Source organism: Arvicanthis niloticus, chromosome 2 (assembly GCF_011762505.2).
Source record: "Arvicanthis niloticus isolate mArvNil1 chromosome 2, mArvNil1.pat.X, whole genome shotgun sequence".
Taxonomy (NCBI): domain Eukaryota; kingdom Metazoa; phylum Chordata; class Mammalia; order Rodentia; family Muridae; genus Arvicanthis; species Arvicanthis niloticus.
The window spans coordinates 4,172,922-4,199,833 of NC_047659.1; the positions used below are offsets into that span (position 1 = coordinate 4,172,922).

General features: G+C 41.6%; 1 pseudogene; it reads right to left on the reverse strand.

Moving 5' to 3' along the window:
- Positions 1-13,170: 13,170 nt before the first annotated feature.
- LOC117702812 (uncharacterized) lies at positions 13,171-24,729 on the reverse strand (annotated as a pseudogene).
- Positions 24,730-26,912: the final 2,183 nt, after the last annotated feature.

Here is a 26,912-nt window from a genome sequence, read left to right on the forward strand (position 1 = left end):
TCCATACTGTATCTTTTAGGTCATATATTTAGATACCCCTAAAATATTGTGCAGGCATTCACATGGTCCTGAAATAGTCTTGCAAACAAAATTAATGAGATTCACAATTGTATTGTTCTAAAGCCTCTTAGTAAAATAGGATTCATCTAGAGTTTTTTTTTTTTTTAAAGAAATCCAGAGCTATTTGCCTTTCATTTCCTTGAAATACAGCCTCGGGGATAACTATAAAGTTGAAATAATGACATCCCAGGTAAAGACTTCCCAAATTTCCATGTTGAGAATTCCCACACATGTTGAGATGTGGCTTTATTTTTAGGTAATATTAGTGTGGCGACACATTTGGAGCTTTTGTGGTGTTGCTTGGTTTTGGAGGGTTGTTGTTTGTTTTCTTTTATTTATATGTATCTTTCCCTGCTGGATGTCTGTGCAGCCACATGCATGCAATTCCTCCCGAGGCCAGAAGAGGGCATGGGATTGTTAACTGCCCTCTGTGTCCTCTTGTGGATAGAAAAATGCTCTTAATGGAAGAGCCTTCTCTCCAGTCCCTACATTCAATCTTTGTCCTTCCAGACTTTTGTGGGTTTTCATTGAAAGAGATTACCCCAAACCAAAGATAGAAGTTACTGGAGACCTTTAGGTACAGGTGCGTGATGATGGCATGCCTGTTTTCTTAGGTTACAAGGCACCCATGCAGTACTCTTGTGGGTTCAAGATTATGTCCTAGAATCACAAATTGTCAGGTTTGGAAGAGATCTGTCACCTCTCATCTAGGATAACCATGCAGATTAGGCATGAAGTGCCTAATGATGAAATGCCAAATTGAGAAGATTCTCTTGGGGGCAGGGAGGAGGAAGGAATCACCATTTAAAGTCAGCTGACCAGTGTTGAGATGAAGCTTCAGTCTATCCTGCCTGGATGGAGTCTGAAGCCAAGGTCACATGCCTCTAATGGAGGGCATGCCTGTGCAAAGCTAGGAAGGGAGAGCGAGAGATGGTTGATGTTGATCTTTAACCACAGTAGATTTCAGAGTGCATTGAGGAAGTATTTCTTCCAGGTGATACTCCAGTCTTGTGAAGTTCCGCTGGAACAGATATGATTTCTGAGATTAACAGTGAGTCAGAAACTTCATGTGTGACGGAAACAATCCCCTGACTCCCCAAAACTGGTGCTGTGAAACCAGGGCTTTTAAGCAACAGCCTGAGAAGTATTGAGGGAGGGGGTTCAGTTACTCACTGTTGTTGGTCAACTCTTTCTAAGCTCATACAGACACAGAGGGGATACCTGTAAATACAAAGGAAACCAATCACCATCATGTGATATAAGTCTTCTTGTACATCTGTCCATTCTGTGGAAGGAGCCTGGGGCTTACTTAATTGTAGGTCCTTAGTACAGTACTTGACTCTTGATAAATGCTATCAGCCAGGTACATTAACCTGGCTTCTACTACTGCCATTTGTGTAGGTGAAAAACAGCTTGACATCTGCCTTTCATCGACTAAACTTTCCTGAGTATGCAGTGTGGACTGAGACCTTTTTTCTTTCTCTTTCAGATAGACATCCCTAGTCTTGAAAGCATTCTGTCAGCCATTCTCAATGACCAATCTTGTAGCAGCCAAACTGACTACTGAGTCTCATCTTGTCCCTTGCCTTGTAGCTGTTGTCAGAGATGAGTGAAGTTACAGGCCTGGAATGTAACTCAGGTAGGGTGTTCAGTGCCCAGTGTAGAGGAATACCAGGGTGGGAAAATGGGAGGAGTGGATGGTTCTTGGAGCACCCTCATAGAGGCAGGGGGAGCAGGATGGGAGAGGGGGGTTTCCTAAAGAGAGATCTGGAAATGGAAAACATTTAAAATGCAAACAAAGAAAATATCAAATTTAAAAAAAATATTAAAAAATAAACCAAATTCACTGAATCTAATAGAAGTGAAAGTGTGAAAGAGATTCAAACTCGTGGGAATGGGGGTTAATTTTCTGAACAGAATTCCTATGGCTCAGGCTCTAATATCAAGAATTTATGAATGGGACCTCATGAAACTGAAAAGCATCTGTAGGGCAATGGTCATAGCCAATAAGACAAATTTTCAACCTACATATTGGGAAAAATCTTCACTAACCACAAATTTAATAGATGGCTAATATTCAAAATATATAAAAGCTAAGAAGCACTTAAAGTAATGCTCAAAATCCTTAGTCATCAGGGAAATGCAAATCTAAATGATCCTGAGATTGGGCATTCTAATTGTGTTTGTATGTGAGTTGGTGTTTTGTTGGGCCTTGGAAAAGGTAACTTCATTTAACCTCTCACCTTCAGTCACGTAGGACACAGGTAGAGGGCTTGATTAACAAGTCTCCACCTTCAGAGATTCAAATATTAATGAATTATCAAAAGGCCAGGGGCATAGCTAATTAAGTTATTCCCTCCCCTTTTCCCTTTCCTATAAAATTAGGCTCCCCTGGCTCTCGGCGGGGGAAGCGCATGCCACCTACATCGATTTACCATGCTGTGAACAATAAAAGCTTTGGAAAACCGGACTCCACGTGTCGCCTGATCTGCCTGATCTGCCTGATCTGCCTGATCTGCCTGATCTGCCACCGCCAGGTTCCCAGCCTTTTGGAAACTTGAGCCTCCCACCGCCAGCCCAAGGCGGCTGTACCAATGTGGGACCCTCTGCTGGCGATGTGGGAAGCCTGCCTGGGACCCAGCCACCAGACTCCCTCTTTCCCCAGCCCACGAGATTTCTTCCCCACAGTGTTTATGTGTCTGAATGTAGTTGTGTGTGTGTGTGTGTGTGTGTGTGTGTGTGTGTGTGTGTGTGTGTGTGTGTGTGTGCTGTTCAGGATTCAAGGCTCTGGGACCTTCGATGGGGCTTGAGGATTTGTCGGATGCACAGTTTGCAGGTCATGATAGTTTTGAGTCCATAGAGGCCCAAATCGATCCACAGGCTACTTTGTTCCTTGTGTTTTCACTGGTTTCACATAATAATCTCCTGGTAAAGGAAGTGTTATTAAGCCTCTCCCTAGAAATATTACTCTTGTCCTCTGAGAATTCATGTAACAATAGGAACCAAGGATTGAGTTGCCTGCCTTAAAAATAAAATAAAAGTCGTCACAGATATCTGTTGGGTCCAAGCTTGTGGCAGAGACTAGGAGAAACTTCTCAAAGAGCCAGTGTATTCCTTCAGGCTCACAAGGAATGCTCTTGAAGGTCTGCTCCTTCTATTTGGTTCCCTGGTTCTGCTGTCCTGCACCCAGGATTATGAGTTTAATCAGCACCAATAGGACCCATGTCCAAAGAGCAAGTCGGTGGCATATATTGGCTGGGGTAGTCCAGGATACGGCCGTTTTGCACATGATCCTTAAATTCTTATTTCAGAGGATTATTTGCTCCTTGGGCCATACCCTAACACAGGATGAACAAGGTCAACATCATTAAAAGCCAACACGAAATGACCGTTATTAATATCCAGAAAATTACGGAGTCAATAAGTGATGCCATGGAGAAATACAAGGAGCTCATAGAAGAAAACTATTCCTACAGGTGAGTGACTGAGACAGCTCAGACCCCAGCACTGGGCAGGGTATGCTTCAGTGCTTTTTGGACTTTGAACAAAAGTAAGGGCTCTGGTTCTATACTATCTGTTTCTTAACAGGAACCTTGCCTTGAGGCAAGAGTCATGGATTTGTACATCTTGCACTCAGGTGTCCTAAATCTGAAGAGTATATAAGTGTATAAGTTTGTAAGACCCTCCAATCTTATTCTTCCAAATTCAAGATGCTCTACATAGAAAACACTTTCACCTCAATTTGACTATCAAGCAACACTGAACCTCTAGGGCTCTGAATAGGATTTAAAGATCTGAGATCCATGACAAAAAATGGAAAGAGTGTATTCCTGTTGGGTCTTCTCTCTCTCTCTCTCTCAGAGGGGATTTGCCTTGTACCTGCTGATGGTTTTATAGTACCTGGGACATATAAGCACCCATGAGGAACTTTTCCTCTTCCATGATGAGCATAAACCCTCTTGCTGTCAGAGTTTACAGAAGTACTTTCAGTCTGGTGGAATGTGGCTGGTCTCTGAATGTGACCTTCCTTTAATTGGTGCTGATATATATACTGAGGACTCCAGTCTGAGGCTGTCTATAGACCAGAGCATGTGCAGGGATGTAGGTACTGGGAGGAATGGCAGGCAAATGGAAGCTGACTGGGAATCATCATTTTTTTTTTTGTTTGTGGTTCAGCATCGGGCACTGCCACCTCCTTAGAGAATGTTCTCAACTGAAAGACAATATCAGGATAATGCTGCAGAAAGAGGAGAGAAATCTGCTGGTAGAGCAGAGTGAGCCACAACTGTCCTGTGGGGAAGAGAAGAGCTTCTGTGAAGAGGCCAACAAGAACATCTATGTCCCAAGTGCCAAGCATCAGAAGGTAGGATGAAACATCAGAGGCAGATTGCCCTCATGTCTAACCAGAAACATGGACAAACCAGTGTAACTGTGCACCAACTTCTCTAGGCCCTCACCTAGGTCTCATCAAAGTGTTCATTTATGTGATCATTGACAAGGCTTTCTGTAGAGGTAGCATTTTTCAAGAAACTGCATGTGTGGCAAGCAAACACTCCTGTTCTTCTAGAATCTGCATTTTCTTAAGGGAGATAGGTTGACTACACGCCACACCACTGCATGCCACTAAGTTTGAAGGGTGCTAGGTGGAAGCCTTTCTTTAGCAGAGCACAGAGCTTTGAAATGTGAAGAAAAGGCCTGGATCTTATTTGCTTTACACGGATCATGGGAGATTCCAGGTAGGAAGTAGTTTTCAGGGATGATAGCATAGTGTAAATGACAAGTAAGTGGATTTCACTGCTGTCTTTTGGCAGCTTTTCTTTGTCTTCCACACACTCCCTTTTCCCTCTATCTCAAATTGGTCTCTTCGGGCTTCATAGATCTTGAGTCACACTGATAGAGCCTGAGTGGAAGCTTGTCAGTCCTGTTTGCTTTGAGTGATGCTCTAGGGGTCTTTGTTCCTGGGCCTTACACTTTGGCCTTACAGTCTGGAGCTGGCTGGATGAGCAGGGATGTGGGAACAGATTCTCACAAGCTAAGGTTTCTTGTGAGATACTTGAGGTTTCAAGAAAAAGTTCTCCATATATACCCACCACCATTCTAACCATGAAGAGTGTTCTCTAGGGCCTATTATTTCTCTAGGAATAATAGCAGAGTTGTGGGTCTCATTTGAAACATCTGCTTTGTCTAGACAAATGACTTTTCTTCAAACATTACAGATTCCTCATTGTTTTCTCCTCACTTATTGCTTGGTGTCCGTGTGTGTGTGTGTGTGTGTGTGTGTGTGTGTGTGGGTGTGTGTGTTGAATGTGTATGTATTGTTGTGCTGATCTGTATCTTGTGGGTATATTGGGAGGCCACTTAATGACAACTGATATTGTCCAGTCATTCTCTACCTTAGTACTTTGAGCCTAGGTCTGTCAATAAACCTGACACTTCCTGTTTGTGCTGGCCAGAAGTCTTTGAATGTACTGTTGACTACCAGATGGAGCTCCCTCTCTAATTTGTCTCAACAAATTGTTCAACAATACAGGTATTGAAAAAACATGTATTGGATTTATTCACTTTCCTACACAGAGTTATCCCCCTGGGAGATTCTGGTTTGTCTTACTGGCTTCATCATAAGCATGCATGGACTCCTACAGTGCATGCCTCTGCTGGTGTTGTCTTGCTAACCATATCATGGGTATGGCTTTGTTTCAGGACAGATTCCCCCTCATTGTTGAGCAGAGAAATGCAGTTCAGAAATGTCACAGCAGGTTATTTTACTAGCTTCTTTCTGACTGATAATGAGGATGATTTAATATCACACGAACTGTAATGTGTTGAAACGTTCCTGGGTAATGACCACAAGTCACTGGCTTCCTCTGATGCTACCAGGATCAGTTTAGTGAGAGGACTGTGATGAGTCAATATGGGGCTTCCTGGAGACTTCTTAGAAATCACTTGGGAATTTGGTGTTATGTTGTCCAGGTTATCTGTGCAGAGCTTGTAACTTACTTGGAGGACTAGCAAGTATCTGCATTGAAAATGTTACTGAAAAAAAATTAAGTAGAGGCCAGGGCCACAAAGTTTGCCTGAGTCTAAGAGCTTGTACACAACATAGGTCCCACTACTTGCTCATGGAATAGGAAATGTGCTAGACAAAACAAAATTTACATTCATGTGTGTGTGTGTGTGTGTGTGTGTGTGTATGCATGTATATGTTTGTGTTGTGTGGTTTGGATGTTTGTGTGTCTGTGTGTGTGTGTTTGGACCAGTTGTGAATGAGTGTGTTTATACTAATCTTTTCTGTTTGTGTAATTCAAGGTGATTTTGCAAGTGTTTGTGGTATGGGTGCTTGTGTATACAACTGGTTGTGTGTGTGGTGTGTGTGTTTGTTTAGACATGAACCTTTGTGTGTCTCTAGATGCCAAGTTTAATGAGAAAAGCACTCTGAGATTTCAGTTTGGTCCGTGAAACATTAAATACAGCAGTCCAATTTTTCTGCATCTCCACCTAGCCCCGAAGAGAAAAGGGACACAATAAACTCTGGTAAAGTCAGATTTTCAAATGATTAGGTGCAAAACTATTGATTCTCATTGAAGTCGTTTGGAGCAAATCAAAGTAATATGGTGCATGGAGGTAAGGGGGAGGTTACTGTATAAAATCCATGTGTTTATGTCCCTTTTCTGCTCTTGGTGAATTGTCAAGGCCCACTGGAATGTCAGGTGGCTCACTGTGTCTTCTAAGCCTTCCAGGTTGTTTTCCTTATTGCCTGCTGCCATTTCCTTTCCAGCTATGTCTGCTCAGTAAAAGTTTGCCTTCAAGTTTGTCTTGAATTTTATTCCTTGAGAGATTAAGTTGCTTGGAGCTGTATCTGCATCCAGCAGAATTCCCAGAGCTGTGGGAAACATACCAGGGCTGTTTCAGGAGCCACTTGAAGGTCATGATTATCTAAAGCACTCACCCTATGTTATCTGTGTAGCATCCAAGAACTAGGTCCCAAAATTTGGATCAGATTTTAGAGACAGAGAATCCAAGGGGGAAGGAAGCCAAACCAAGTAGTGTCCCTTGGCCCAAAGAGAGAAATGACTCAGCCATTCAAAAAAAAAAAGATAAAACACATATACCCAAAATTAAAGTTCAAAATAAGACCAAAGGATGATGACTGTTTGTCTGAGTCAGAGTCATATAACTTGAACTCAGGTACTGAGTTACCTTCAATGGTGTTATTACTCTTTGGGACTGCTTTGGCTACCCATGAATTTTGTGCTTCCACATGAACTTTACAATTGTTTTCTAATTCTGTGAAGAATAAAAATTGGCACCTTATTCGTATTGCATTTTGTTTATAGATTACTTTTTATAGAATGATCATTTTTACAATATTAATCTTACCAATCTTGGTCATGGGAGATCTTTCTATGTTCTTGTGTCTTCTTCAATTTCTTCAGTGTTTTAGTGTTCATTTCAGATGTCTTTTATGTCCTTTGTTAGATTTACTCCAAAATATTCTATTTTTTAGGCTGTTGTGAGTGGAATTGTTTTCTTAATTTTTTTCTCAGCATATAAATCATTGTTAAATATACTGGCTAGTTTAAGGTCAGCTTGACATAAGCTAGAATCTTTTTGGGAAAAGAAAGGGACCATCAATTGAGAAAATGCCTCCATAAAAGTGGCCTACATGCAATTTTATTAGACTGTTTCCTGAATAATTATCAATATCTGTGGGTCCAGCCCACTTTGGATATTGCCAACCTTAGGCATAGTTCTGAGTCATATAAGAAAGGAGTTTCCATGAGGAGTAAACAAGTAAGCAATGTTTCTCCACAGCTTTTACTTCAGTTTCTGCCTCCACATTTCTGCCTATGTTTAGCACACAGTCTTTCTAGTGACTTCCAGGCAAATGAGTGCTGTTACAGAAGCAGAACCTAAACATAACAAGTGGATCATGAAAACCACCTGAGACAAAAACATGGTCGCAATGTGAGCATCATGACAAAGTGGTCATAACAGGTGGTCATCAACACAGGAGTTCATGATTATCTTCAGGATAAACAAAGGCATTTTTGACATTCTGAAACAGGTAGTACAGAACCATTTGAGTTAAGGTTATTGGTGGAGTATAGCCCAATCCTTGAGACATATTTAATCCTAAACAGCAATGAACATAATTTTCCTTTACTATAAAATGTTTTTCAAGACTAAGATGGAGGCAGGCTGGGTGAACAATATTATCTAAACGGCTATTTGTTGTCTAGGAGAGATTCGAAAAGGTGTGAATTCAGATAGAAAGAGGGGGAGAGAGGATCTTAGAAGAGTTGCAGGAGAGGAAACCATAATCTGAATGTATTGTATTAGAAAAATTTTTTCAATAAAAGAAAAAGAGAAAAAAGAAAGAAAAATAAGTCTACATTCTTCTTTCAATTTGAAATTTAAGTGAAGCTAAATTCAGAACTAAAGGATGGCAGATGAAATTGTCAGACCATGTGAAAAATATACTGGCAACATCTACCATCCCTCTCCATTGCTAGTCTGGAAGGGAAATATTCACCACCACAATCTTGTGTCCTCTGCTGCAGGTTCCATCCTTCTGGTTTTGTATAAAGCTTACTCTCAACACTGTTTTGATGGTACTTCAACATGATTTATTTACCACCTCCAACTTCAGGAGAGTTCTCAATTCTGCAATTCATCTAATAAAGCCTGATCTGCATTGTCATGCAGGATGAGACAGGAGAGATCTACTCCAACCCTGACAAAAAGAGATCCTGAGGCATGATCAGGAGCCCACTCTAATGCCCTACATGGAGGCCTCAAAGTTTAAACACTGAGCATGCCTACCCCAAGTATGTGACCCCACAGGTCTCAAGAATCTTCTCTCTTCAGTTGGTTATGATCCTGTGCAGCTGATACACTACACAAGGAAGGACAAAAGTCTAGGTAGTGAGAGATGATTTATCCATTACTGAATTTGTTTCTCAGAGGACCTAAAGAGCAATGATTAACAATCCCCTCTCACTTCAGTTCCAGGTGGAATTCACTGACCTCTTCTGGCCTGGCCTTGGGGGACTTGCATGCATGTAGTATACAAACCTACAGCAGGGAAAACACTCATACATATAAAAGAAATAATTCAAAACAGAAACAGTGCCTTCACCAAATTCTTAAAAAAAGTATCAGATACATTTTCCAGGCAAAGAGTAAAAATAAAATCATCATTATCATTAGAACAAGAACAATAACAAAACAAAATAAAACAAAGCAAAACAAACAAAAAACACCCCCTAAACACAAAAAATAACCAACATCTCCCAAAGGGTCTTGGAATTCTTGATCTCTGTTGTGCATTTATAAGTGATGCTATATTTCAAGAAAACAAGAGGCATAAAGCTCCAAGTTTACTGATTTTTTGTCCTCCTTTATTGAATATTTTTATTTCTTTGGATGTATTAGAGAAATACACTTGTGTTTCTACTTTGTTTGTTCAACTTAACTATCCACATAGTAGTACATTTTAACATAGCTAAATTTATGAGCACAAAGATACAGCAGGGAAAATCTTTTGATGATGAAGTTGGGATCCACAGATTTTGACACACTATTCACATCAAAAGCACAATTTTCTGTGTAGCTGTGACTGGCTGGCAAGCCTAAGCCACATGCTACTTGAAGATGTCCATTCCTGCCTGATACTTCCAGTGTTACAAGACAGTTAACCACACATGAATACAGAAGGTTCTTTTGAGGGAAAAATTAGTCATCATGTTTTTATCTATATGAATGCATTAAATTTATTCAATAACAACTTAAAGTGGGGGAGTCAATATATAAAGTATATAAAATTAGTACAACGACAAATTAATTACAGTAACAAAAATAATAAATAACAAAACTTCATATGAATCAAAGAAACCATATACTGAAAGCAATCAAAACTCTACCTAAAACCAAAACTAAGCTAAGAAGCTTAAAACCAAAATTAAGCTAAGAAGCATTCTTTAGCTGCAGATTTTGCAGCACAGACTTACAGCATGTTGCTGGCCTTGGAAATATAGTGCAAAGGCAGTCAACGATGGTACTAATCTCTTCAAGATGAATGAGGGCATGCCTCATTGGGTTGGAGGATTTGCTCATTGACAAACCCTTCCAAGGCAAATCATGAGACATGTTGAAGATGGTATCTCAAAGTCTTTAAAATTCGCTTGACTGACCTCTATAAAATTATCCTTGATGACCCATTAGGACAAGCCAAAATTTACACTCTCAGGCTCCTCCTGGATGACCAGCAGATGTTGATGTCCCTCAGCACTTCTCTGAAGCCTTCCAAACATGCACTCTTGCTGGACCAGAGGCTGGGTAAAATAAAGGCCTTGTGACATATAGAAACCCTCAAAAGGAAGAACATGCAGTCCAAGATTGCCATGGTTATAGGGATGAGATGCAATGGTGGTTCACTTGCTTTGAACACACAAAGCTCATGGTAAAGAGTTGTGTCTGATGGAAATCTTGACCTTGTTTGTGCCCAGTTTGACCTTCTGTTAAAGTTTTTCAGACCTAGGGGAGGAAGACACAAAGGCCTGGTGAGCACCTGCTATGTCAGCTATCTAGCAAACAACAGCTTTATTTAGCAGGACAATCTAGTATGACTTTCAGCTAAGTTCATTCCCTGTATTCCCAAAGAAGGGGCAGAGAGCACCTGGGCCTGGAACTTTTTCTCAGATTTAAAAAATGGCTTAAAAGTGTGTGAACTACACATTGTACTGGAGTTAAAATAAAACACCACATTTCTCCAATGGTACATATATATTATATTGAAAAATAACTGTGTAGCAATGTCTGAATCAAACACTATACAGAGGCCTTCTAGGGAACTTAGCCACCATTGAAGTGAAGGCTCTTATTATATCTGGAGTGCAGGAACCTGCCTGGTTCTACTTGTGAATCCTTCTATCTGTGAATCCCCAGAGAAACCATCTCCCAGGAAATCCATGCTCACTGAAGAGATACTATAATCAGCAAAAGAGTGCTGCATGCAAATCTTCTCAGGGGAAAGCCTTGAACACTAAAAAAAAATATTTATGAAAGAAAACGGATACTCCTGCTATGGGTATAGCTACTGTAGTATTGTTTGTGGGGTGACTTAGGGACAATAGGCTCAGGTCATACCAGAGAGCTCAGAAGGAAAGAAAGAGTATACAATTGACACAAACTCTGTGGATCACAAGAATGATCATGGACAGGAGTTCTTTTAAACTAGATCAGAACAATATTCTGAGCTGCACCTAGGTGACTGAGGGAGAGAGTCATGTGGAAGGACTGAGACCCAAAAATGCAATTATACAGGTATAGGAAGTCTCCTTGGCTCCTGCTATCCCATCCTAGTACCTCATCTCAGAGACAGCAAACTGATGCTGCATTGTTTCATCCAGGCCATGGACACACACACACACACACACACACACACACACACACATTCCTGAACACACAAGGACATGTTGACACATACAAGTGTATTTAATTGTAGAAACATTTTGATTTTCCCAGTTCATGATAGCATAAGAGATCATAAAGGATACTATAAAGATATAAGAAATAAACCCTTGAATTGTCAAAAGCCTGGAGAGATATCTCAGCCATTAGATATCTCAGCACTGATTTGTCTTCTGGAAGTCCTCAGTTCAGGTTCAAAAACCGCATGGTAGCTATCAAACCACCTTACTAAAATCAGATGCCCTCTTCTGGTGTATCTGAAGAGAAAGACAGTGTACTCACAAACATAAACTTAATAAATTAAACAAACAGAAAAAAATCCTTGAATGGGACAAGAACATAGTAGGTATAGCCTATAGACAGCATAATAAAATAAATGCTTTCCCATAATGAACAAAAGATGGAAATATGGGGTTTTGGCCTGGTAGCCTAGCCTGCTTAGCAAGTTCTCAAGGCTGTGAACAGACAGCTTGGTTCACAGCAAAGGCACATAGGGTCATGGGATTGGTGTGAACATGCAGGTTCCTGGCTCTTGTTCACTGTTTCTCAGGGACTCCAAAGATAGCAGCATCTTCCAACAGGCCCTCAAATTTCCACAGCCTGTGTAGATTTGTAAACAAAGCTATAAGCCCAGGCAACTAGGAAATCTCTGTAACTAGGATGGAAAGTGAGACTTTTCTTCACGTAAGGAGATTCTGTCAGAGATGTTTTGTGGAAAATAAGTCTGACTAGTTCAAGACCAAATGGTGGCAGGAATTATCACCCTAGACAATAGTCCATGGAAGGGCTGGACTACTGTGTACTTGTTCACTCCTTGACTGATGGACATCTGCAGAGTTTCTACTTCAGAACAGCTCTGTAGAGTACCACTACAACCATGATTTGCCCCAATGTCTCTGTGGACACCTACTTCTTGTTCTGGAGTCACTGGGTCAATGGGGACTACAGTTCAACTTTCTGAAGAGTTGTACATGGATTCTCACAAGGCTACACCATCGGCTATGTCTGAAGTTCTTCATTTCTTCCAGCCCTCCTTGAGAATTATTTTAAATCAAAGCAAATCACTTTTGAATGACAGCCATTACAGATTGCTACAGACAGAACACAGAACACAGAGTGAGTGCTTTAGACTACCAGGAGCTTAAGGGCTGTCTGAGGCAGCCCTGTTCTAGCACCTCACCATAGGTATGGGCCTTCCGCTTGATGCAGATGTAACACCAAGCAGCTCAATCTTTCACAGAGTAATACCTAGCAGAAACTACAGAACCAAGGATAACTGAGTCAAGCTTAGGCAATGTTGGAAAGAAAATGTTAGGAGGTAATGAGGAAAACAAACTAGGATGCTGAGAAGATGCAATGAGCCACCTGACCTTCCACAAAGCAGTCACTATCCACCAAGAGCAGAGAGGGGACACAGACTATTAGCCGGACTTGTTACTCTCAGACCCATGGATTTGACACAGAAGCCTCCTACTCACCTCCATGTACCACAGTGTTTGGTTTTCCTACAAATGGTTTCAATATGGCTAAATAGATTTCCCTCTATAAACAGTTTCAATTGTGATAAATAGATTTTCCACTACCAATGGTTGACAATCTGACTTTACCCCATAATTTATCTCCTTTTGTTCTATTGAGCTAGGTGGAGCAGCATGAAGACCTGCTGCTGTGTTTGATGTTTCCTTGATGCAAACTGAACTGACACTGATGCTGTGGAGAGACCCAAAGGCATGTTATAACAAGAGGCTGTTGTTCAGGTCCATAAGTTTCCTTTGAATAGGACCACCTTGGGGCCACCTTTTGTCTCATGTGTGCAGCCAGCTGTTGAGGAGCACCCCTTTGTGCCCCATATCCCGCTCTGGTTCTAAGAGTACCATGTCTTCTGTGGTTGTTCCTCACATGGGTGGGCCTCCAAACCCAGGGTTAGGAAGTTGTAATGAATGAAGGAAGGACTGGGAAGGGGAATCTGAGGTCACATGGTAAGATTTGAGAAAGCTGGGCTGGGCTAAACATGAAATTATTCACTTTTAAGTGTTGGCAAAATGGGTTCTGTTTGTTTGATAAAGTATTATAGGGTTGAATAACTGACCTGTGGGTTATGTGGAGTCTAGGTGTCTTGGGTAAGACCCATCATAGCCCACAAACACCCTCCTCCTTTCCCTGCTGATTTCGGCCAAATGACAAGAGAGCTCATGAGAAGGCACATTGGGCCAATTTATGTATCTGACACCTGGAACAGATTGCATCGTCTTCTTCCATGTTAATAAATTGTTTTCTTACAAAAGCAACAAGAAAACCCAAAAAAATGAAATATGTAAAAATGTTCTTCCTCTCTGTGGTAATTAAACCTTGTAGCATGGCAATTACTTGAGACAAAATAATTCTAGGAGCTCTGCCTGGGAGGTGACAGAAGATTTAGAGATGCTGGTCAGAGCTTAACCAAAATAGGAAGGCTCAGAATCAGTGACAGTCCTGGGCTTTGTTGCAGAAAGACTAATCAAAACCATATGTATATAACTGGTCTCTCAACATACCCATCAACATACATATTGGCACAGACATGCATATGACCTTCTCCCCACACACAACATAAGTGAGCGGGAAAGCATAATGAGACCACAATGCTGGAGGAACCATTGAATGCAGACTGTGAAAATCTGATGTTTCATTTGAGACCCAGGACTCTGTAATCTATCCCTTGAGGACTAAAAAATTTAGTAACTTATGCAGAGTAGGTTGAGGGAGTTAGAGAAATTTTTTTCTTGAAGCCTCACATCTCTCACCCCAATCCTCAGCCTGAGAGAAGCCTTTCAGACATCCCTGTTCATCCTGTCAGCTCCTGAATACAAGCTCCAGGAAAGAACTCTAGCGACACTGACAGAAACCAGGACTGACCAGCTGCTCCTCAGGCTTTGTTAGTGTGAACCAAGATCTAGGTTGGGTTAAGAGACCATCTTATAATGCAAGGGTTGAGGGAGAGTAAACATACAAGTCCCCACCCCCACCTCTTTTTTAAAAACTTTTTTTTAGATATTTTATTACTTTCAGATGCTATCCCCTTCGTTCATTGCCCCCACCAAGAAACACCTGATCCAGTCTACCCTCCTCCTCCAATGAGGATGTGCTCCCACTGACTCCCCCCCAATACACCTACCTGCCCTTGAATTGTCTCACACTGGGGCATCCAGCCTTCATGGGACCAAAGACCTCCTCTTCCCCCTATGTCTCACAAGGCCATCGTCCCCTACATATGCGGCTGGAGCCATGGGTCCAAAGCAAATGTGCTACAGGCCCTGACTTCATCACTCAATGTTCTGTGCTACTACAATGGAGGCAGCCACATAGAGCCCATCTAGAACAATTGCATGTTTGTATGTAGTGTGTGTTCACCCTATCTGTCTTAATGAACTGAAGCTTGTAGGTGAGTAGGAGGGTTTGCTTGCCAATCTTCCAGCTCCTTGAAAAAGTATAACTCCACAGAACGTCTTGTAAATGATCACTGAAATGAACAACTGTATAAGATATTTGAGAATGCCTGGACAAGGTGGAGGACAGTTATCTGGGCTTGACTGTGTTTATGGTTAGACATGAGGGCAACCTGCCCCTGATCATCCTTGATGCATCCTACCTGCTGCTGCTTGATGTATTTCTCATATATGTTCGTGCTGGCCTCCACATATAGCCTCTTTGTTTCATTAGAACACACATCCAGTGCAATCTGCTCCCTAAGCAGCTGCCTGTACTCATTCCACAGAATTTTTACTTGCTTCTTCATATGAAAAGATTCTGTAAGGAGGTGACAGTTCCTGATGCTGAACCACAGAGAAGGAATGGTGATTCCCAGGCAGTGTCTATCTTTCTCCCACTTCTCCAAGTACCATCCCTTCTCATTATGGGCCCTGATCCCCAAACAGCCCCAGACTACAGATGAGAGTAGCCATGGGACATCACATATGGGAAGGTCAAATTGAGAAGACATCAACATTCCAGAAGACTCAAGGTACTTTTGAAACCCCTGACACCAACAGGGACTCATGTATCTCCCAGAAGAGGACATGGGCCCCACGACTGCATATATGTCATTGGTAATAGAAAACCACCTGTGAGTAGAGACAGTGGAAACCTTCTCTAGGAGAGGAGAGCAGACCCAACAGGTACACATCTTCCTATGTGTCTCATGCAAACCAGATCTATATATCTGTTTTCAGCACCCCAGAGACTCAAGGTAGATTGATGTCTCCATCAAGGTGCACATCTTTTCTATCTAGAGGATACTGAGTTGGGAAGGATAATGATTGGAGGGGCTCACTGACTCATCAGGCTTGATTAAAATGAGTCCAAGTGATCAATATCCTAGAGCCATCCTTTGAGGGAGGCAAGCTTCCAGTTGAGAAGTAATCAGTATGGAACCAGATGTCCTCACTTTGTTTCAAAGACAATGATGGGCAGATACATTCTGTGCCTTAGTGCTGTGGAAACGACAGTGTGAGTCACTCACCAGTAAAGTTGATTTTCTTGAATCAGCTCCTGGCACTTGTACAAGGCCTCACAGATCTGCTGAGGAATTTTCTTGAGATCAGTCATCACCTGTTCGTGTTGCATCTCCAGCATCATGGTCTCAAAGTTGATGCTGTGGGAGGGCAAGGCCCATAAAGCAAATAACTTCTGAACTAAGGATTCAAGGATTGAATCAATTCAAGTTGAATCGTGGACAACCCCAGCCCATATATGCCACATCCTGACGCCTTTGTACTGGGTCCTCTTGGTGCTTATTAAACTTGTTATATGTGGTCTGGGGCCAGTAGAGTTAGAGAATTAAAAAAAGAATCTGACCTACTTTAGCTCCCTAAGGGGGCTTGAAGAAATAGATTAGGTCTCCAAGAACTTTCCAGAAGCCTGTGCCACAGGCCTGGGTCCAACTTAAACCTGTGATGACTCTTTTTCTGTTTATAGACAAGGATTTCTAAATCCTTGTGTCTATAGCTACATCAATTACTAAAGAACATAATCAGTATTTACAGGGAAAGGGTTTATTACTTATATCAGGAGTTTCCAATGCTCATCAGAGGTGAGCACAGAGGTCATGTACTCTGCTGCTACAAGTGAGGACCCAAGGCCTCCTCACTATCATTACCTGAAAATGAGTCAGGTAAATCCTCAGGCACCATCACACTACACAGACTCCCTGGATCTTAACTGGAACACATGTGCACGCACACACACACACACACACACACACACAGCACGAGAGAGCACGAGAGAGAGAGAGAGAGAGAGAGAGAGAGAGAGAGAGAGAGAGAGAGAGAGAGAGAGAGACTCACACACACTCACACACACAGAGACACACTCAAACTCATAATCCCAAATAAATACAGTGATGTGGCAATATTTTCGTGTATAATGAACAGATGATTTGTAGCAAATCCAGTCACTGAGGGGCAGCATGTAGAACCAGGTCCTTCAGGCACTTGACAGGACTTAAATGGACTCAAAGCAGCTCCAGAAAATTACAAAAATGATTCACCATAAACACACAGTAGCTACTCTCTCTCACAAAGCAACAGCAGTCCAGGCTTCTCAAAATGACTGATGAGAGCTCACCCAGTACTACTGTTAATTGAAGACTGTGATTCATGCCAAAGGATCTGATTTGCTTTGGAGGAATCAAAATAGCCTATGACCCCATCTCACTCTTCTCTGAACTTCAATTTCTGCATCTAAAATCCAATCAGCAAAATGAATTAAGACATGAGGACAGCCTGGAATTGTAGCCTACTATGATATGAAGAAATCTGAGGTCAACAGAGTAGGCCCAAGATAGTCAGCTGAGAACTGGGCATAATAAATACCTGTCTTTCAAATCCTTGTCAGTATAATGTGCCAGGATTCCCCGGAGTTCATCTCTCTCATTCTTCATCCTTTCAAAGTCCCTTTTGAGCTTCTCCAACCTCTTCACTCTCTGCTCCTGCTCACTGATGGTGTAGGCTTGGGAGGACTCTTTCCCAACAGACCCTTCAGGTAGAGAAACACAAGGAAACTTGTAGGGAAAATACGACAGGAAAAGGAGAAACCATACTTACTCCCACACAGAAGCCTGAGGAAGAGGGAATTCTAGAGACACAGCGAATTCCTGAAAGAGCAGGAAAGCTATCTTCAAGCTGGACTCCTCACCTATGTCCCTGCTCCCAACCACCATCACTAAACATAGGGCTCAGTCCCTACTGCAGTCCTACTAACCCTGAAGTGCTTAAGCTTTCCCAGTCAAGAAGAAATTGAGGGCATTGTCAGTTTATGTCTGAAGATGTAGTCTGTACTGCTTAGCACAAAAAAGATCGACCATAAACACCAGCACCAATCATCTCCCACAAGCCAACACCTATCCTTGCTTCTTAAATGCATGATGAGAAACCACACACTACTACACTTATCCCAGACTGTAATTCATCCCACATCATGTGTGTTTGAGACCAGAGTCTCTGAGACCTTGATACTTGACAAGGGGATTATCCCTCTCTGCTCTTGGCATCACATATTCATGTAACCTACAGGAATCTATTGAGGATGAAATGCTTCAGCACTCTATTCTGAGAGCAAGGCTTTGTTATTCTCACAGAACTTTCTCCTGGCATCCTTTGCCACTCAGCAGGAAATTCAGATCTCTCAGCAAAGCAACTGCAGGCTTGTTAATTCCTGGATCTCTGCCAAACTAATCATCAGAAATTCTCAACTCTGGGTCTGCCAGTGAAGAATGTCAAGGCTCCAGATGCTAAGCCCTTCTCCTGTAAGGACCTGCTCAAGGTCCCCTCCACCAGGAACATTCCTCATGCACTGCCCAGGACTCACTGTGTCTAACCCAGGGCCATCTCCTTCATCCTGCTTTACAGAATGCCTTCTGCCTAGGTTTGGACTCTGGCTGTACTGCATTGTCCCTGTAAAATAGCCTGAGCAGCATGCAAAACATGACTGCTTGTGAACCCAGAGGCTCTGAAGAAATACCACACAGGCACTTGGTGCCACCACAACACTAGTGACCTCACAGAAGATCCTAGAGTTCTCCTGGATACAAGAGATTGTCCAGGGAAGTGACTACTGATTATGTCACTTGAAAGTGCCGTGCCCTACCTGCTAACCAACTTGCCCCACATTGATCAGTTTTTGAGGTGCCCTTTTCGGAGTCTCTCCTTTGACTCATGGGATACACTTTGGCAAGTTCTACTTTAAAAGCTAGAGATTTCTCTCTGCTTCATTACAAGGCAAGCACTTTGGATGGGAAGAGTTGGTTAGGGCCTTGGCATGGGCAGCTCATCTTTGTTAGGACCTAAAGCTCTAGGGTCCTTGCTTAAGGGAGATTCTTCTCCATGATAAATCTACCCCTGTGCTCTATTCATGTACCATAGTCCAGTTCTCCAGGTTGTCCTCTTTTCCAGAGGCAAAAATCATTCTCCTGCACTTTTCATTTTATGCAAGTTGGATTATATGTTCTTATTGTCCACATGCATTGAGAGGAGTCATTATTTCAGTATATTCAGAGATGTGTTTCACAATCCCATTTTTTGCAATTTAAAGTCCCTTGTTCTTGGCAATATAGGAAGGAGTTCAGGTCCAGAGGAATATCAAATTGTAAAGTTCAGGTCTCTTCTTCAAAAGATAAAATCCCACATTTTCCCTTTCTCCAATACAATCAGACAATGTAGGCATCTTGAGCGACGTTCAACAGGGACATTGGATTGCTGCTCTGTAGTTCCACTTGCCATCACTTGTCCAGTATCTACCTTCCTTGGTTCCCAGTTCCAGGCCCGGGGATGTTGGCTTTGGGGATATGATCTTGTATTTATACTATACCCAAGACTCAGTAGGATAGATAAGAGATGGAAAGGCCTCACATCCTTTGAAACCTCAATTTAAATGTCTCCATAAAGTTCAGGAAGGACTGTTTTGGCATTGTTATCTGTAGCAACTGCTTTTTGAGCTGAGAATACTGAATCAATGGTACAATGTGACCTAACCTCTCAGGTGTAAGAGCAGAAAATCATGTCAATCCTTTCAAAACAGATTGTGTTGTACTTGGCCAACTTCTCAGCCACATAGTATCACTATGACAAGGATCAAAGGTGGCAATCATGCAGAGAAGTAGCAGTGAATTTATTAATTAAAATGGAAAGGATTTGGAATAATAGTCAATCCTACTACAGAAATATATGAATTTTATTATATGCTTGAGGTTTATATGAGAATGGCAGGAATGACAGGGTGATTTTTAAAAAAAAAAAAAAAAGAAAGTATGAATTTCATTGTATAGTCTTGCTCTTTGATTTTATATTTCTAAAAGTGATTAATTAATGTTCAGAAAGTTTAGGAAAATCTATTTAACTATTTAGTGAACTCCTGCAGACACAATCTGCTTCCCTACAAGTTAATACTTCTCTGTCTGCCGTGTTTTATGCTAGTCAGCAATTAAAAAGAAAAGTGTGTTGAATAATTTGTTGTTTCCACAGTGGATAAGCAGAAATAAAAAATGTAAAGACTCAAATAAAGACCACAGAGTGTTTCCTATTTTGTTCCTTTTTGAACCAATTATTTATTTAAGTCTTCCTTTTCATAGCTCCAAGTGTGCTGGAGCAGAAGCTTCCACTGCTGTCTGATGTTTGGGCTCTCCTCCTCATTGCTTAGAAGCAGAGGTGTTCTAAAGGACTCAAAAGGCTCTGGAGATGGTCTGGTCCACTTCATTCTTAGAAATACAAGACCCAGGGTTTTACAGGACCCCTGAAGTTTATACAACTAAGCCCCGATAGTTGATCAAGTCACCTCAATTTTACCATACAGCTTCAGCTACAGGCATCCGAGCACAGAGATCAGCAGATTAGAATGGAGTGCCCCTCTCAACACTAAGAGATTCAGCATAAAGTTGAAGTATATAGATTTTAATCATTAGCATTTATAGGCATTATTTTACCGAGTCACTGTCATCTTCTAGGTTCTGCTGTGGCTTCATTTTCCACAGTTGTTCTGGGATTGTAATATCTTTACTGATCTCCATGAATGCTAGAAAATAGTCTGGCTTGAGCCACCTAAAAAAAGAAAATTAAAGTCTGTTCCATCTATGATACTATTGTTTTATTGTTGGTTTGTTTTTGAGACAGGGCTTCTATTCTCTATGTATTCCTGGCTGCCCTGGACCTTTCTGTGTAGAGCAGGCTGGCTTCAACCTCAGAGATCTGCCTGTGTCTCTCTCAAGTGCTGGGATTAAAGGCATGCACCACCATTGTCCACCTACAGTCCTTTTGTTTGAAGGAACAACATAAAATATTTATTCACTTGAGAACTAGAGTAGAAAAAACACAATGAAGATTCAAATAGTGAATAAGCTACACATTTAACTAGCCTTCAACCAGTTCTCTAAATATTCATTATTTGTTCAATGAATGACCTGTTATTTATATGAAACAGAAAGGATTAGCTGTTCCTCTTTTCTTCAGGAAGAATTTACTCCAGGTTCTCAGTTAGACAAAAGCCTGCTCCCCTTAAAGGTAAATGGAATTAGGATTGCATTTTTCAGTTTCTCATAATGATGCTATCATCAAGGCTCCAGGCAGCTGATAGAGAACTTCAGAAAGATAATGTTTCCTAGGCTTCCACATTAATGATGGAATCTGAAACAAAAGTGAACTGGTTTGTATGTTGAAAAGTTCTTGAAGGTAGCAAAGGGAAGAGATACAATCATGAAACTGAATCCCAATAGTTGCTTCAAGGGCCAAAAGGCTGCAATGCCAGAGTGTTCTTTGGAAGAGCCATGTTGGAAAAGTGGCTGGTCATCTATTGACGATGGGGTATTGAGATGTGTTTAGTCACCGAGAAGCCCATTTTCTCTGTCAACCCTTTGGAGAGGAGCTTGTTAAAAATGTCCCCAAACAAAAAAATAATATTACTTAAGAGCTTCATACAGCCTAACCCAGTCTTGGCTTTGCATGTCTTATGCATGTCAAACAGGATGTTATAGTCTCCATTGTTTTTAAAGAGTTCTAATTCAATTGTCAAAGGTTATACCTCCAATCTGTACCTTGTCCAATAAAGAAAAAAACTTTAACTACACAAGAGGTAGGTTGCTGACAAATATTTCAAATACTTTGTGATTTTGGATCACCTGTGATGCCTTATTGAGTGGAAAATTATTTTCAGGAGTAGATTATAATACTTAGAATATTTACACATTTTAAAGGTCAGCCTTTCCCTGACAGCAGTATTGTTTTTCTTTTTTTTTTTTCTTATTAAGGCGCTCTGGGAATTCCGGAATTCCCTATCTTGGAACATTCAGGAGGAGACTATAGGTTGAGCATCTCTCATGTGAAAACTCACAGTGTTGAAATGCTCCAAAGTGCAAAACTGGAGTCTCTTCATGGAAACACAAGTGGACCTCACATGAGGGTTTGCATGGAAATTTCAGGCATAGTAAATGTATTCTATTCCTACATTTCTATAGTAGGGTCTCAGTACATAGTCCTTGTTGACTTGGAACTTGCTATGGATAGCCGACTCCACACTCAGAGATCCACTTGTCTCTGTCTCCCCGAGTGTTGGGATAAAAAACGTGCACCACCACATCTGACATGAAGTTATTGTATTTATATTAAATCATCTTCATGCTAAGCATATGTATATGAAGCATAGACAAACACTGAATGAGCTTCCTAAAAATTTTATCTTATATGCAATATATCTTATCTTGCTTATATAAATCATTATATTTATATGTTACATATGTGGATTTTTAAAAGCCCTACCACACAAAATATTTGTGGTTCTAAGTGTTGTTTTGGAATGTAAGATACACAAAGGTGTTTTGATTCGCCCATGTAACAGCCATCCTCTGGGTATACAAACAGGCAGAAGACACAGCCTTGCCCATTCAGAGTTAATTCCTGTGATCACACTGAGTTGCTTAGGGATGGCAGCCAAATCTAGTTGGCAAGTTACAGTCCTCTTCTGATATCATCTCCATTGGAAGAGAGAGAAGAGATACCCTTTACATGTTTGCTAAGTTAGGATGCCACCCCGTGTAAGACAGAAGATGTCTTCCTGTGAACAGAAGAAAGCAAACACAGAAAAGCCAAACAAGAAATACAAAAGGACAAGTGACAAATCCTGCTGGCAATAGTTTAAGCACCCAAGGCCAGGTCACTGCTCACTCAGTTACATAGTTAATACCTTCCTCTTTTTTGTTTGTTTGTCTGATTGCTTGTGTTGTGTATTGGCATTGCCATTTGAAAGATTTCTGGGTAAAATCTATGCCATTCAACAAGTTCTTAGAAGGCTGATTACTACATAGACATTAAAGAGGAGAAAGAGAAGGAGAGTTCAAGCCTGCTTGTGAGGGGCTTACAGTCTGTCTTCAAGATGCATTACTTCATGGCATTTGCTGACTTTAACCAATATTATAGAGTAGGTTGATATGAGGTACCTAGGAATCGAGTAGCATGCATTGTACTAAAGTATAAGAAACAGTTTACTCTAAGTTTAGAGTGTATTTTAGTCTGGTGGTTCAAGCTGGCAGACAGTGATGCATAAATATATTGCTGTTCACTGTTAATTCCTTAACCACACTGAACAATGATGGGAGACACGGCAAATACAAAGTCAAATGATATGTCTGTTCTCAAAAACCTTTTGGTTCAGGACAGGCAAAGATTCCAGCAAGAACTGTGTGGTAATGCCATGCATCTTAAAGGATGACACTTTATAGACAGATGGTGACATGCAGCGAGTTGTTGGTGCTTGCTGACAGACAGCCACTACCTAGAGACTGTGGGTGGAAGGCCAGAGTGGCCCAGAAGAGATGCCCAGCCATTTGTCTGCATGGAACCATGCTGAGGAACATCACTAAGGAATAGAACCCATGTCAGCTAGGGAGACTGTTGATTGTGTGCCCCAAACTGGGAAACCTAAGTACCACTTAAATGAAACATGCCTTCTTTCACCAGACATTAGCTAAACCTATCATTGAACTCCTACAGGAGAGAAGGTTTCACCAGGCTGCACAGCAAACCCAGCAGGACACAGCATAGTGCAGAGATGTCAAGAACTAAAGGATTTGAACTAACACTCGCTAGGCTTCTTACCCATTAAACACTGAATTCTGTTTTGCTGGAATAGGATGGCTGGGTGTTCCTACTAAATACTGACACAGCCCAACAGATTCATGTGTCTGGCCAAGAATTTATAATCCAAGAAACCCAATGACTGGAAGACATTGTGGTTTGCAGGGCATGTCCCATAAGTCTTTCAAATGTATTTTTGCTTTGCCACAGTTAATTACTGGAAAAGGGGAAGTGTTCTACACAGTGCTGATTCTTAAAGCATTACTTACTCAAGTGCTTAACGTTAATATTAAATACATTGCCTTGATTTAATATTGAGATGTGGATGCATGCCCCACACCAAGGAAACAGCATAACCCAACTTGAAGTGGACTTCAATTCCAGCACTACAAATGCCTTTAGTTGCTTTCACCTGAATTCCTTACTTAAAAGCTTTGACTATTTTAAAGAAAACCAGAATCCTACCCAGATCCCAAAAGAGTAAGATCTGGGTTCCAAGGACTTCAAATGAAAAAAATTCCACTAAGAGACCAGCCCAAACAGCAGGATGATGTACCAGTCATTCATCCAGGGAGGCAAACTTGTGCAAACTGCCAAGTTGGCAAACTTTAGTGGTGGAACTCAATCTGACTGCAAAGTTGACCAGCACCCTATGCTCTATGCCAGGCCCATAACACCTTGGAGCTCTCCAAGAGCCAGTAGGGGCTGAAGGGGCACTCAGAGCTGGGTTGTCTTGAGCACCTCTGCCCCCTTGCCCACTCCTGAGACTAGCCTCACCCCTCCTAGGCCCGCAGCAGATTCCTGAGGCCTATAAAGGCAGTTGCATGGGGCCTCGGAAAGAGACTTGGGACTCACTCACTTCTCCGTGGGATCCAAATGCAAGGCACGTGGTGTCCTAACAGTCCCATGTGGAGCCGGATTCTCACTGCAGAGCATAGCCTGCTCCGCAGACCCCGCCCCTCAACCTCTGCAGGAGCATGGGGGCGCCCACAGTGCCAACTGCCAGCAACTGCCGGCAGGGGTCCCCAGTAGTGATCCATCTCAAGGCAGGAGGGATCACTGGAGGGATCACTGGAAACCTACTGACACCTGGGACATGTTCCATTCCGGGATCAGGTCTGGAAGAAATCTGCAGTTGTGCATTTCACTGGTCGCCAGGTGATACTGTACTAATCCTAGATCACACTTGGAGACCAACTGCTCTGTAGCTAACATGTGGTTGGTGTCCAGACATGTAGCAGTTTCCCAGAGAACTGTTAGCACAGTCAAAGAATGAATCTGAGTTAGTGAGTGACTTTTACACCAGATTTACTCCTTCCCATCTCACCTTCCAATCTCTTCTATTAAGGACAGCTTCCTGGAGCACTCAGGAATTACGAACAAATATATATATATATATTGCTGTCAATAAGGTGAAAATTTCAGAAGGAGGAAGTAGAGAAAGTGTCAGTGGGTAATCTACTCCTCTGAAATGAAGCCGTCCTCAGAAGTTACTGACTGAGATCTCAATAACAGCATCTCAGGAATTTCATGCACAGCATTCCCAGACTAGGCTGATTAGGAAATGTAAAGAAAATAAACTCCCATCAACGTTTTCCATGATTATCCTTTTTTTTCCACACAGTACCAAATGCTGATTTTTTTTAACTATTTAATTTTGTATCATTTTATTTATTTTGAAACAGTGTCATCATGAGCTTTGATTAGCTTAGATCTCTCTATTTATTTATTTATTTATTTATTTATTTATTTATTTATTGTAGGTACTTGAAAGAATATTGATACCCAAGTGGAGGTCAGATGATAACTCTGTGTGGCAATCACAAGAATCAAGGGTGGAGAGGATTTCAAAATAAAGCATTAGCTCCGAATTCAGGGACCCTTCTACAGTGTTCTGCAGATTCAACTCAGACTGCAAACACTGTAACTCCCAAGGTAGGTCTGGGTCTTGTTTTTAATGTGACCCTGGGCCCAAACTTCCCCTCTTTCTGACATCAGTCTGCTTCTGCCTCCTGAGTGCTGGGATCAAACAGATTTTCTGCACTCCACTGTTCTGCATATTTTAATGCTTCTTATATATTCTTTTGAATTCCCTGACTTTCATCAGAGTGTAAAAGGCCTTTGAAGAATAAGTTACCCTTGTCTGACACCTTGTGGTAAGATAGAGTCTTGCAGCTTTTATTTCTAAGGATGGTAGAAAAAACATTAAAAGGAGGGTTAGAGAAACTTCTAGTTAGTGAGCTAAGGCTCACAACCACAGGGAAAAGGTTCCAGGTCCCAGCACCCAGCTTGTCCTTCGGGGTCCCCCTTTGCTGGCCAGAATCTTCATAATAAAGTTGATACACCAGAAGGTTAAATAAATTAGGTCCTACAATTAAGTCTGTACACCCAAACTGCACTCAAATACTTTTATCACATTTATTTATTTATTGCAGGCATGTGGGTGAATGTTACTGTATGCATGAGGGGGTCAGATGACAACTCAGTGTGGCAGTCACAAGAAGCAAGTGTTGAGAGGGTCTCAAAATAAACCTATAGCTCCAACTCCAGAGACTTCTCTCCTCTCACCATGCAGTTCTGCAGATTCAACTCACAGTCCAGAAACTGTAACTCCCAAGGTGGTAGGAAACATCTGTAATTCAGCATCGGAGCTGGGTCTCCAACCAGAGTATTGTATCTCATGTGGTGGTTCTAGGTCAGTGGCTTCCGAACATGATGAATCCATGTGCCTTTGAAGGATAATTTCTGGACCCCTGTAGAGTGTTGGATGCCATTTTAGAGGTGAATGGAGTAATATGGTATAAAAGGAAAAGTAGAGAAGACACTACTGAGACTGATTATGTTGGGAGGACCCAGATAAAGAGAGGCTGAACATGATCGACACATTTTGTTTCATTTGCTGATGGCACATGGAGTTCATTGAGATATACGTTAGTGTGGTTAAAGTATTAAAATTAAAAATAGCTAGTTGGGGTACTGCTTAGCTCCAACACAGGTCTCCTGACCCTGACACAATCTGATTTTGTTTTTAATCACAGAGAAGCAGTTAAATGCTTTGCCATAACTGAAAAAACCAACCTAGCTGTATTATCACTTTTTCCCCCATCTCTCCCTCTCCTTCCTTCCCCTCATTTTTTTCTTTGTGTTCTTTTTTCTGGGGATGTGAGCCCATTTCATCATGCTGTACCACTTATCCATGACATGCAGGCACTAAGAAGTCCCATCGAAATCTGCTTTCTGTCATTGCTGATGATGTCCTGGCAATAGTCATGTTTGGCCTTCATTCTA